Below are 14392 nucleotides of genomic sequence, written 5' to 3'. Positions count from 1 at the left end.
AATTCAATCAGTGCAGATTGGTGATAACATATCCTCCTCACTGACAACCAACACTGGTGCACCTCAGGGGTGTGTGCTTAGCCTACTGCTCTACTCTATATACACATGACTGTGTGGCTAGGCATAGCTCAAATAACCATCTATAAATTTGCTGAGGATACAACTATTGTTGGTAGACTCTCAGGTGGTGATATGAGGGCGCACAGGAGTGAGATATGCCAATTAGTGGAGTGGTGCCGCAGCAACCCCCTGGCACTGAATGTCAGTAAGACGAAAGAGCTGATTGTGGACTTCAGGAAGGGTAAGACGTAGGAACACATACCAATCCTCATAGGGGGATCAGAAGTGGAGAGAGTGAGCAGCTTCAAGTTCCTTGGTGTCGAGATCTCTGAGGATCTAACCTGGTCCTGACTTATCGATGTAGTTATAAAGAAGGCAAGAAAGTGGCAATGCTTCATTAGGAGTTTGAAGAGATTTGGCATGTCAACAAATACACTCAAAAACTTCTATAGTTATACTGTGGAGAGCATTCTGACAGGCTGCATCACTGTCTGGTATGGGAGGGGGGTGCTACTGCATAGGACCAAAAGAAGCTACAGAGGGTTGTAAATCTAGTCAGCTCCATCTTGGGTACTAGCCTACAAAGTACCCAGGACATCTTCAGGGAACAGTGTCTCAGAATGGTATTGTAACTTATTAAGGATCTCCAGCACCCAGGGCATGCCCTTTTCTCACTGTTACCATCAAGCACAGAAGCCTGAAGGCACACGCTCAGCGATTCAAGAACAACTCCTTCTCCCCCTGCCATCCGATTCTGAAATGGACATTGAATCCTTGGACACTGCCTCATTTTTTTTACTATACAGTATTTCTGTGTTTTGCACGTTTTTTAAAAGATCTATTCAATATACGTATACTGTAATTGATTTACTTGTTTAATTATTGTTGTTTTTATTTTATTTTTTTCTCTTCTATATTATGTATTGCATTGAACTGTTGCTGCTAAGTTAACAAATTTCACATCACATGCTTGTGATAATAAACCTGGTTCTGATTCTGAAACTGATATATCAAGTGAGAATATAATTAATAAGGATGTAAGAACATAGGTGGGGAAGGAAAACTCTGATTTCAAACTTCCGCTGCCTTGCAGCTAAACCCACTCATGGGATAGGCTTCGGGAGTAAACCGGAAGTTGGAGTCCCTAAGGCAGTCCCATGTTGAGTTCAACGCTGACTGCAACTCCTGCGATGGTGCTGCTGCCAAACTGAATCAATCTTTGCTGTTCCTTTGGATTCATCTGCTGTGTGAAGAGGGGAAAACTTCTACGTAGGTAACAGCTTGCTCTCCATATTGGACTGCCCTGGCTTGTGCATCGTGTAGACAGTTGGGTTTGACCCTGACCAACAGATGGCCTTAAGAAGATAGGTAGGACATCAGAAAGGGAAAAAGCAGAAAAAAGTATTAAAAGCCAGAGAAACATGGATTAAAGATTAAAATTGCCAGCAATTCGTAGCCTTTTCCAGGAATCTTTATCCGAGAAGTGCAAAACTGAAGTGAGGTCAACATCGATACTTTACACACGGAAGCAAAGAAGAAATGAACCAGTGATAACTTTGTAAGCCACAATAAAGGACATTTCGTTTGTCTTAAAACACCATTCACTATCCAGGAAATAGTAAGTTGTAAACAATTTCTGAAGAATGCCAGCTTCAGAGGCGAGACACTTTTTGGTTAATTGGCATGAAGGGGATTTGTATTACTGCATAGATTTGTATATGTATTATCAGTAAATTTACCAATTGTGTTCTTTATAGAATTATTGAAACCTACACATAGAAATGGATCCTTATAGCCCTCTATATCCATGGCAATCAAGTTATCTATTTACGTGAATCCCAGCTGCCTGCATGACACTATATCGCTATTCTTCTTTCCTATCCAAATACCTGTCCAAATGCCTTTCTAACATAATGCTATCTGCCTCCACGAGCACCTCTGGCAACTTCTTTCCAAATATTCACACCTGTTTTTGGTAAAACTTGCCCCTTCAATCTTCTTTAAATTTCTCCCTATACCGTATAGCCTACATTGTGATGAGGGACTACTTCATGTTTTAGTTGCACGTCATTGCGTGCGCTATTAGGCGTGTATTGATCTGTATGTGTGTGTCAAGTTCGGACTCTACCAGTAAAGAACCATGAAACTTGGTTTCTGTCTCCAGCATTTTTATTAATAACATAGTTGTGTAAACAGGCCACATACACAACAAATTGGCGACGGAAGTTATGAGCCTACATCTTATCGGAACACCATGTTTTAGTTGATAACAACACTTGGAGAAGGGCGATGAAAAGGAGCAATACACACATCTAGACGGAGTGCGCTCGTTGAGCTAGCAAAAAGGACACGTGAGTCAAGTGGAACACGCAGTTGACTGTAAGAAGCTAGCTAAAAAGAAAACAAGGAAAAACAGGAAACAACAGGAATTCTGCAGATGCTGGAAATTCAAGCAACACACATCAAAGTTGCTGGTGAACGCAGCAGGCCAGGCAGCATCTATAGGAAATGTCGACTGCGCCTCTTCCTATAGATGCTGCCTGGCCTGCTGCGTTCACCAGCAACTTTGAAGGAAAAACAGGACTAAATTAACATAACAAAGATGGCGATGATTGGAACCATTACAGCACTTGATAAGGCTGATTTATATTTCTATGTAGTAGCCTACGCCGTAGCCTACATAAGTGGCCTACATTGTTGTGAGCATTTATACTTGTGCGTTGGTGTGTCTTCTTCGCTCTGCAATTTACCACCAAAACGTTAGTTGGCAGTGGAGTTTCTATGCCACTGTGTTGAGTTTCTTCATGTTGAAACTCAACACGAAGAAACTCAAACTTCAAACAATGGCGACTGAAACTGAAGTAGGGTGAATTTTCTGTGTTTCATTCCATTCGAGTTTTAACTTCAGGTGGAAGTCAACAGGCTGTAGCAGCTAGCTACAAACTGGCGTCAAGCATAGGGTCCTCCATAATTTCGGAGGTCTGTAAAGCTTTATGGAAAGCATTGCAGCCAGAATTCATTCCCTGCCCTTCAGTCGCCCAATGGGAAGCTATTGCAGTGTATTGCAGGAGGAGATGCGATACCACCAAGCAGACCAATCACAGTTGTTTCTGTCTGCGTTGCCGCGACGCGTAGTTACATTTTTGGGGAGGTGCGCATCAGGATACGCAGCTACGCCATACTTAACGCGTCGATTTGACGCAGAAGTATAAATTGGCCTTTAGTGGCTTTGAAAGCTGGGTAACTTGCATTGAAAGAGTGGAGTTATATTGTGATGCTAACGGTGTTAATGATGAAAAGCAAGCCAGCGTCTTACTCAGTGTTATGGGAACAAAAACATATGGGCTGCTATGGAGCTTGTTAACCCCTGGAAAGCCAGCTGACAAAACATTCAAGCAAATAGTAGACACTCTGCAACCGCATTTAAACCCCAAACCGCTGGTCATTGCTGAAAGATTTAAATTTCTCAAACGGAATCAGAGCAAAAATGAAAACATTTCTGAATATTGTGCAGAATTGCGCAAATTATCAGAACATTGTCAATTTGGAGCTGGTCTATTGGACACATTGAGGGACAGGTTAGTGTGTGGCATGCACTGTGAAACCACACAAAGAAGCTCCTGTGTGAAAAAGACCTTACATTAGAGAAGGCGCTGAACATTGTAATATCATTGGAAACAGCAGCACGGAGTGCTTCAGAGATACGACAAAAATCTCTGGAATATGCTACAAATAAAATGTCGCTGAACAGAAATAAAGGAAAGAAATGTAACTGTTGTGGGAGCATGTCACATGACCCTGAGGACAAAGAATGCAGAAACTGTGGCAAACAGGGCCACATTGGCAGTGTATGCAATGCTAGTAAACAGCAGAAAAAGGACAAAACACAGAGAAACAAGAAACCCCAGAAAGGAAAATACAATGTACACAAAATGAAAGAAAGCAATTCTGATGAAAACGACTCAGACAAAAGTGAATTGTCTTGTCTGCAACTTCACAGCGTGAAAGAGACCGATGATCGAAGAGTAATATGGATTACTCCACAAGTGGCAGGCGTGAGACTGAAAATGGAGTTGGATACAGGCTCAGCTTTAACAGTGATCTCTGTACATGACTACAAACGACCGTTATGTTTTCTCACGTACCTCTGAAATGAACTAAATTACTGCTAAAGACTTGCACAGGACAGAGAGTGCGTCCCAAAGGTAAAATTAAAGTGACAGTGACCTACACAGACAAAACACAGCAGCTGAACCTCTATGTACTGAAAAATGGAGGACTACGATTGCTGAGACATGAATGACTCAGGAAAATCCAGTTGGATTGGCACACCATCAAGGCACTAGTTGTGTCAGCAAAGGAGGGCAGCAAGGCTACATCTGAGAGACTGTCACAGATACGTGCTGACTCTGAGGAAGTGTTCATAAAAGGAATAGGAACACTTCGGGGCATGAAAACAAAGATTGAGATTGAGAAAACTGCATGTCCAAAATTTCACAAAGCCAGACCAGTGCCTTAAAGAAGAGTAGCCCTCATCACCATGGCAACGAGTGCACGTCGACTTTGCTGGAACATTCATGGACTCTTATCTTTTTAATCGCTGTTGATGCACATTCCAAATGGCCAGAGGTCATCAAAATGAAGCCAACCACATCGGAAAAGACCATTACAATTCTGAGGGCCACGTTCGCCAGGAATGGCATACCAGAACAAATCTGCACAGACAATAGACAACAATTTGTCTCTGAAGAATTCCAAAGTTTTGTGAAGAACAATGGAATTAAGCACTTTACATCTGCACCTTACCATCCATCCACAAATGGCTTGACAGAAAGATTTGTGCAGACATTCAAGAAAGCCATCTAGGCAATGGACAGCAAAAATCGGCCACTGCAACACAAGATAGACAACTTCCTCCTCGCCTATCGTAATGCAGTACATGCAACCACTAATCAGACTCCAGCAATGATGTTTCTGAACAGGAACCTGAGGCCCCGCATGGATCTTTCAAAGCAGATATACGGCATGATGTGAAGAACAGACAGTTAAATCACTTGAATGCTAAGTCAACACGGAGCTTCAGTGTGGGACAGTCAGTTCTTGCATGTGATTACCAGACTGAAAAGTGGCAGCCAGGTAAAATTTCTACCATAGACGGGCCACTGATTTATACAGTGGAGATGGAAGAGAACGTATGGAGATGTCATGTGGACCAAATCCTGGATGCTCAGGTGAAAAACACAGCAACCCCTTGCCCGGACTTCCCTGACATAGAAGCAAACACTCCTGATGTGACCACATCAGCCTCATCTACAGATAAGCCTGTCATCAGTGCTGATGACCCACCTGATGTACCTGTGGAGACTCATTCCCCAAAGCAACCTTTTCAGGACAGACATTACCCAGAGAGGCAGAGAAGACCTCCCCAGAGACTTGAGTTCTAAATGGGTCTTAGACCAAAAGTTTTAAAAAAAAAGCTTGTTATAATTTGATATTTTTAAGTTACTTTGTTATAATTTGTAAACAAATGGTAGGCATTTGTTTATCAAGGGTAAACATATTTGTTAGCATAGTGCCCCAGTAAAAAACAGTTAATACACTATTAAAAGAAAAGGGGAGGAGGGTACCGTGTAGCCTACATTATAATAAAGGACTACTTTATGTTTTAGTAACACATTGTTGCATGCGCTATTAGGTGCGTATTGATCTGTATGTGTGTGTCAAGTTCGGACTCTACCAGTAAAGAACCATGAAACTTAGTTCCCATCTCCAACATTTGTATTAATAACTAGTTGTGTAAACAGGCCACATACACAACCCTCCCCTTACTACCTTTAAACCTGTGCCCTCTCTTTTGCAATTCCTCTCTAGTTCTCAAATCAGAAAAAGAAATCTACTGTAATAAAAAAGTTACTAATTTGATCCAATGTATAACTTGTATTTTATTTATAATGCACATTTTAATATGATAGTTTGTGGTCACTGGAGAAAATTAAAATATATGGCCTGATTTTTAAGTATAGTGTCAAAAAGTCGTCTGCAACAGGATGTGCAAGAAAAGGTGTGAAATAGTGACAGGGCATTGAAACCAGATTATGATATTGTAAAGACAAAAATAACGAGAAATGGAGATAAGTGACAGGACTTTGAAATGAGATGATAATGTGGAGGCAGAACAAACGATGTGTCAGTGATGTGCAGTTAGATTGAATTTGTCAAACAGAGGTTTGATTGAATTCTTTTCTGTTTGCAGCTACTGAATATATTGGTTTTTACTCAAATAAAAGGCAGCAGGAAAATCTGAAGTTGGAGGAAGGTGCTCCAATCAAGATAAAAACACGTGTACACTTGGACTGACCATCCAAGACTGGTATTGGTTATTGTTTTATTATTGTCACATGTACCAAGGTGCAGTGAAAAACTTGTTTTGCATACTGTTTATACAGATCAATATTAAATAGTGCATTGAGCTAGGATAAGGTAAAACAATAACAATGCAGAATGAAGTATAAAAGCTACTGGAAAAGTACGGTGTGGGTGAACAATAAAGTGAAAAATACCGAGGTAGTTTGTGGGGCCGTGTCGATCTTATCATATGAGAGGCCCTTTCAAGAGACTATCTGTAAAACTGGAGTAAATGCATGCCATAATCAGCCTCTTCATGCACTTCAAATTAATAGGTGTGAGAGCCACAGGATAATAGTCGTTAAAATACATTACCTTGTTATTCTTGGGTACAGGGATGATAGTAGTCTTTTTAAAGCAGGAGGGAGCCACACCCTGAAGCAGAAGAGGGTTAAAATTTTCTTTTCTTTAATAAAGGTTAATGTCACCTGATTTGAATGCTGCATACCTAAACTTCAGAAGATAGTGGATCTACCAATTCCTCCATGGTTTCTGGTTTGGAAACACCTGAATTTTTTTCTCTTTGGTACACACTCCTCAACACACTTGGTAATAAAGCCTGTGATGGCAATGACATGCTCACCTAGGCCGGCAACAGAGTCTTTGAACATGGACATATCAATGGATTCATAGTAGTCATGTGGAATCTCATCTCTTTCCTCAGACCAGCACTGTTCAATTTTCTGTTTTGGATTCTCCTTTTTCAATTTCTGTTTGTTTACAGGAGTAGGGGCTCAGCCTGGTGGTCTGATTTATCAATGTATGGCTGAGAAATAGTAGGCGTCTTTGGTTGTATGTCAGTGGTTGAGGGTGTTAAGGCCCCTGGTGGGACATTAAACATGTTGGTAGTATTGTGGTAATGGAATTTGGCTTGGTATTTTCTTTAATTTTAAAACTCTAGTGACTGTAAACTATAAGACTAATTAAAGCGAGTAAATTGATTTGACTAAATTTTGATGTAAATATGCATCAAGTAATATTGTGAACCAATACACGAGCTTTGTCCCTCATAACTTTGTAAAACTCTACAAGACAGCACATCGGCGTCTTGTGTTCCTATGAGAATAAACCCAACTCGTCCAACTTCTGCTTATAGCTACGGTCCCTCATTCCAGACAAAATCCTGGTGAATCTATTCTGCTGTCCTCCAATGCTTTTAAGATCCCTTTTGTAGTCTGGCAACCAGAACTGTACACAATGTTCCAAATGCTGTCTAACCAATGTTTTGTATGGCTGCAGCAACTCTTAGACTCAATACCTTGACTTATGAAGGCAAGGATACCAAGTGGCTTTTTTACTACTTATAACTGTGTTGCTACTTTCAGGGAATTATGGACATAAGACCGTAAGATATAGGAGCAGAATTAAACCATTTGGCCCATCGAGCCTGCTCTGCCATTTTGTCATGGCTGATCCAATTTTCCTCTCAGCCCCAATTTCCCGTCTTTTCCCTGTATTGTTTCATGCCCTGACCAATCAAGAATCTTATCAATCTCTACCTTAAATATACATAAAGACTTGGCCTCCACAGCTGCCTGTGGCAATGAATGCCACAGATTCACCACTCTCTGACTAAAGAATTTTCTCCTCATCTGTTCTAAAAGGACCACCTCTATTCTGAGCCTGTGTCCTCTGGTTGTAGATTCTCCCACCATAATAAACATCCTCTCCACATCCACTCTATCAAGGCCTTTGACCATTCAATAGGTTTCAATGAGATTACCCCTCATTCTTCTGAATTCTGGTGAATACAGGCCCAGAGCCACCAAATGCTCTTCATATGACAAGCCATTCAATTCTGGAATCATTTTCATGACATTTTTGGACATGCACCCCAAAGTCTCTCAGTTAACCAAACTCTTAAGGTGTTTGCCATATATTTTCTGTATCATCAGAATTTGACCTCCCAAAGTGCATTACCTTTCACCTATCTGGATTAAATTTCATCAGCAACCACTATGCCCGTATTACTGCCCATTGAATCTATGCCAGTTCGTGGAACTAACCAATCAGCTTCCCCTCTTGATTCACAGTAATTTATTTACTCTCACATATCCACCAACTATCTCCTTATTCTTCTGCCAACCTCCTACACCAGAGGTAAATTACGGTGGCCAAATAATCTACCAGCTTGTCTTTGGAATGTGGGAGTAAATTGGTGCACCAGAGAAAATCCATTGGTCACAGGCAGACTTCACAGAGCCACTACTAGCATCAAACCTGGGTTGTTGGAGCTGTGTGGTATCAGCATTAGCTGCTGCACCACTGTGTCTCCTTTCTTATAAAAATATGGACATTTATATCTATGACTTTTTTGTAACAGCATCAGCATCTGCTTGATTTATTTGTATCTCTGAAGGTAAAGCTTCACACTGTTCTATGGGCGTTAATGCTCTATATACAACAGCACAAATATTAGACTATATTTACATAATTGAGCCCATAGAAAAAGTTTAAATGGGTTTTATTTTGTATTGTTTCTGCAGAGTCCCCGCACATTGCTATCCTTCCTTTTTTATGCATTTAGACTGTTGGTAGTATGGTAACATTAAAACTGCTTGCATTTTGTGTGCCAATTGCATATTTTCTGATTGTGTCACCTTTATGTTGACTCCATAGGGTTGCCTTTCTTGCTTTTCATTTCACCAAGTTGCCAATGAGACCAATAATTTGTAGTAGCTGCCAATCAACAATAAATGCCGCAGACCCAAATGACTTTAACCTGCTAGCTACCCAACGTCCACATAGTTTCAGTTTCGGCAAATATCTAAAAAATAACTTGAATTGCTGATGTTACGATTTGTGTTAAATAGACTAAGTACATGTATAAATAAATGCCCATCAATTGAGATTATTGACCAAGGCCAGAAACATGGTGATTTCTGAAATGCTATGCCACTTCATATTATCTGCTGAAGTTCGTTATATCAATGCTATGGTTACATATCAATCTGCTGATTCAATCCAGTCAATCTTTGTATGATTACTAGGTGATTAATGATTTTGAGTTGATGAATCTGAGTCAATGACCTAGTATGTTTGTGTTAACTAAAGCAGCTTTGAAGGGGGCCTTTGTAATGAAACTCTGGAGAATGTCACAAAACATAGCTGGAGATGATGTCATCAACTACAGAAGTGAAGCTTGAACTCTGAACAGTTCTAGTGATATTCTTTACAACGTAGTGGCATACTGCAATTTCTTATGTTTTTTCCCCCTAGCTTGTTTCTATGTTGTTACAACAGTTAGGCAGTGATATTTTCAAATGGACTGTTACTGGTGTTTCGTGTTAATTGATCAGAGTGCTACCAGAATTTGGAAACTGAATATTGCAGGGGACTACAGTTGCCTCTAGAAATTGCTGTAATGCTGTTGAACAATGTGCCATGGCTAAATTAACCAGTATCTTTCATTTCAGTGTTGATGAACATTTTCAATAATGATGAGTATTGTTAAAATTAACATTGCACAATGAAGGGAACAAATTTCCCAGTGGTTCATTTTATAAATGTTTGTTAGTTAATCAGAGGTTTCTAGATTCCTTTAGCAGTTTCTGCTACATCATCACCTCAAGCAGAGATAACTTAGTGATAGAACTGCCACAATTGGCCTTGTCACCTCTTACTTGGAAGGAGAACATTGGCATGTATTTCCATCGGTGACTGAAATAATATGATTCCATGTATTACTGCCTGATAAAACTATAGAATTCACCTCTGACTTACCATCCTTTATGGGGGTGGGTGTAGTGTTAGGCATGCTAAACCTTTGGTCTGAATTTTTATCTAACTGATAATTCTTTTCATGAGTTACTTTCCTCAAGGGAATATTGTCAGACGTCAGCACTATTTGGATTGTGTGGAACCCAAGCTGTGTAGAAATCCACACCTTTGTGAAAGATATACTCTCTAAGATATATTTTATAAAAATCGTTATTTTCTGTTGACCCTGTGAACAGAGACATTGACCCCGTTGAAGATTTCAGCTGAGGCCAGTAGGAAACTGTTCAGTTCTCCAGAGATTTTGACTCTCAGAACTTTTTTACTAGTCTTGAGAAGGGGGCATTTCTTTTATATCAAGGTTGGCAATTGGCCCTCTTTAAATTTCTTCAGAGGATGAATCATTGTTGTCCTGTTACAGAGTGGTGTGTTTTTCTAAGCTTGGGGCCTGGAATCGTACACAGACCAGACCAGGTAAGACTGGTATATTTGTAGTTAGGAAGGACATTTTGTGAGTACTCAGGACAGCATGTTGATGTATTCCCCCACCCTCCCCCCCCCCCCACCCACGTAACAAGATCAACGAATGCTGTGAGTTACTTTCTAAGATTTTTTTTTCATCAGCTTATTTTCTGGAGCTTCCATGCTGTAAATTCAAAAAAAATACTGGATAAAGAAATTTTGAATGGAAGGAATGCATTAGATTGTCCTATTTTAGTCATGTTTGACTTTGGCAACAGTGATTGTCTTGGCACACCCAAGGTGTTCCAAAGTATTGTTTTAAAGTACAGAATATTACTTTAGGTTTTCATTTTCCTGCCAAAAATGGATCTTACAAATTAATTCTAAGTTAAATACCTAAGATAAGACAAAGACCATTGATGTACATATTAAGTATTATTTTGCCTATTTTCTTTCACATCACTAGCAAGGAGGATGCCATTTGGGTTACTGTAAAACAGGAGGCTCAACCGTAACAATACTTGAATGCACTCCTGATCTTAAAACTGAGAAAATTACCAAAACCAGTTTTAAGCTTTGACCACTGTCTTTCGGTCCACCTTGGGTTTGGCACTGGTTGCTAAGAACTGAATTATCGTTCATATTACATGCTTTAACAAAGGGAAGAAGGAAAAACTCTGTATATACAAGCCAGTGAGCTTAATGCCAATTGTGAGGAAATTAATAACAATAATGTCGGGCAAAATTAATTAGCATTTAGAAAAATACAGATTAGTTAGCACAGGTTTGTGAAAAGTCAGATATGGCTTGACTAATTTGATTGTTTTTTTTGATGAGAGAATTTCAGCTGATATATATGCAATCTTTGAAGTACTACATAATGAATATTCACCAAATTAAAGTCTGTTGGTTTGAAGAGCAGTGGTAGTATGGATATAAAATTGGGTGTGAATATAAACATAGTAATGGGAATTCTTCCTACCTAAGGAAGAGTGATATTGTGGGTCCACTGCTATTTTTCATATATTATTAATCTGTGTAAGTACAAGACAAATTTTAAAGATTTTTGAATGCATAAAATTTGCAGTAAGCATTAGGAAGGAAAGGATAACAAATGAAGGAGGTAGACCAGGCAAATACTTGGCAATAATGCTTAATAAAAAGAATAGATGCTTTATTGATCCCAAAGAAAATTACAGTGTCACAGTAGCATTCCAAGTGCACAGATATACAAATATTAGAAGAGAAGTAAGAAAAAATAAAAAAGAAGTTACCTTAAAAATAAGATGTACAAGGTTATATTTACAAGTCAAAGATTACAAGATTTACCAGTTCACACTGACAAGATAGTGCAAGAATTTCCATAATATTATACGGTAATGGGTGCATGTTCACACCGTCCAGATAAGAAGTGATGGTAGTATTCCACAGGGTGTCCACGGTAGCATGATGTGGTAAAGAGAGCTTAAACAGATGTTAATGACAGTCCAACTGGGGAAGGGGGTGAGGGTTATTACTCCCCTAGCGATAAGTTGACTCATTATAGAGGCTAGTAGCCAAGGGTAAGAATAACCTCATCTAGCACTCTTTGGAGCAGTGCAGCTGTCTTAAGGCTGGTTATACTTGTGCTAGCCATAGGCCTGATTTATACTTTTGCGTAGCCCTATGCCATAGCGAGCATGCGTAGTTGTGTCTGCATCACTGCAATTCACTGCCAAAATGCTAGTTGGCAGTGGGGTTTCTATGCCACTGTGTTGAGTTTCTTTGTGAGAGACATGGACGAGGAAATGCATTTCAAATATTTCCGGATGTTGGCAGGTAGATTTGATGATTTGCTTCATCGTCTCCAACCATTTATTTCGCATCAGTGTACAGACATGGAGAAAAGCAACCGGAAATGCGTAGGAGGAATTGCGATGCTACCCAGCGGACCAATCGTAGTTGTTGCAGTCTGTGTCGCTGTGACACGTGAGTTACATTTTTGGGGAGGTGCATGTCACCCTATGGCGTAGGGTACACAGTACCTACAGCGTACATTTGACGCAGAAGTATAAATTGGGCTTAAGTCTATTGCTGACAGTGCTCCTCTGTTCAGCCAAGGTGGCATGCAGAGGGTGAGAAACATTGTACAGAATTGCCAGGATTTTCCAGAGGGTATTTTGTTCTACCACAGCCTCCAGTATGTCCAGATTGACTGCTATAACAGAGCCAGTCTTTCTAATCAGTTTATTGAGCCTGTTGGCTTTACCCATGTTGATGCCATTGCCCCAGCACACCACCGCATAGAAGATTGTACTGGTAACAACAGACTGGTAGAACATGTGAAGGAGAGGCCTGCATTCTCAAAAGGACCTCAGTCTCCTCAAGAAGTAGAGGTGACTCTGGCCCTTCTTGTATGATATGAAACATTAATAAGAAGGATAAGGACAGACAATATGACTGGTGCAGGAAAAGGGGACATTCAATTCTGTAGATGCTTAAAATTTTGAGCAACACACATACAAAGTGCTGGAGGAGCTCACCAAGTCAGGCAACATCTATGGGAGGCAATAAACAGTTGACCTTTCAGGCTGAGACCCTTCATCAGGACGGGACTGTGCTGATAAAGGATCTCAGCCCATAAGATAGACTCATTTATTCCTTTCCGTAGATGCTGCCTGACTTCCTGAATTTCTTCAGCATTTTGTGTGTGTTGCAGGTAAAAGGAAATCTGCGAGGAAAAGGGCAAAATAGAGAATAGCATTAATTGGATATATACATCTTTGAATGTAACAGGGAAAGTTTAGTGTGTTGTTTAAAATACATCGAGGAGTTGAGAACGAAAGCAAGAAAGTTGCGCTAAACCTCAAATGAAATCTAGTTTGAACTTGTGTGGAGTGCTGTGTTTAACTCAGAATCAGAATTGGGTTTATTATCACCGCCATGTGTCGTGAAATTTGTTAACTTAGCAGCAACAGTTCAATGCAATACATAATTTAAAAATAAATAAATAACTAAATCAATTACAGTATATGTATATTGAATAGATTAAAAATCGTGCAAAAACAAATTATATATATTCAAAAAGTGAGGTAGTGTTCATGGGTTCAATGTCCATTTAGGAATCGGATGGCAGAGGGGAAGAAGCTGTTCCTGAATCGCTGAGTGTGTCTTCTGCTCTGTATCTCCTACCTGATGGTACTTTACTTACTTTACTTTATACGTTATTGTTGCCAAACAATTGATACTAGAATGTACAATCATCACAGCGATATTTGATTCTGCGCTTCCTGCTCCCTGGATTACAAATCAATAGTAAATATTAAAATTTTAAATTAGAAATCATAAATAGAAAATAGAAAAATGGAAAGTAAGGTAGTGCAAAAAAACCGAGAGGCAGGTCCAGATATTTGAAGGGTACGGCCGAGATCCGAGTCAGGATCCGTTCAGCAGTCTTATCACAGTTGGAAAGAAGCTGCTCCCAAATCCGGCCGTACCAGTCTTCAAGCTCCTGAGCCTTCTCCTGGAGGGAAGAGGGACGAAAAGTGTGTTGGCTGTGTGGGTCGTGTCCTTGATTATCCTGGCAGCACTGCTCCGACACTGTGCGGTGTAAAGTGAGTCCAAGGACGGAAGATTGGTTTGTGTGATGTGCTGCGCCGTGTTCACGTTCTGCAGCTTCTTCCGGTCTTGGACAGGACAACTTCCAGACCAGGTTGTGATGCACCCTAGAAGAATGCTTTCTACGGTGCATCTATAAAAATTAGGGTTT

General features: G+C 40.1%; 1 protein-coding gene across 7 annotated transcripts in view; it reads left to right on the top strand.

Moving 5' to 3' along the window:
• Positions 1-14392, top strand: part of LOC134348055 (zinc finger and BTB domain-containing protein 20-like) — a 348683-nt gene that overhangs the window by 203221 nt on the left and 131070 nt on the right. The window contains exon 3 of one of the 7 annotated variants that reach the window (XM_063050854.1): positions 6314-6430. The exons of the other annotated variants lie outside the window; for them this stretch is intronic. The gene's annotated coding sequence lies outside the window, so the exon portion shown is untranslated. The remainder of the gene's footprint in view (positions 1-6313; positions 6431-14392) is intronic. 7 annotated transcript variants of the gene reach the window in all.

This window comes from Mobula hypostoma, chromosome 6 (genome assembly GCF_963921235.1).
Source record: "Mobula hypostoma chromosome 6, sMobHyp1.1, whole genome shotgun sequence".
Taxonomy (NCBI): Eukaryota; Metazoa; Chordata; class Chondrichthyes; order Myliobatiformes; family Myliobatidae; genus Mobula; species Mobula hypostoma.
The sequence above is the reverse complement of the archived record's forward strand: the minus strand, read 5'-3'. Positions and strand labels throughout refer to the sequence as shown.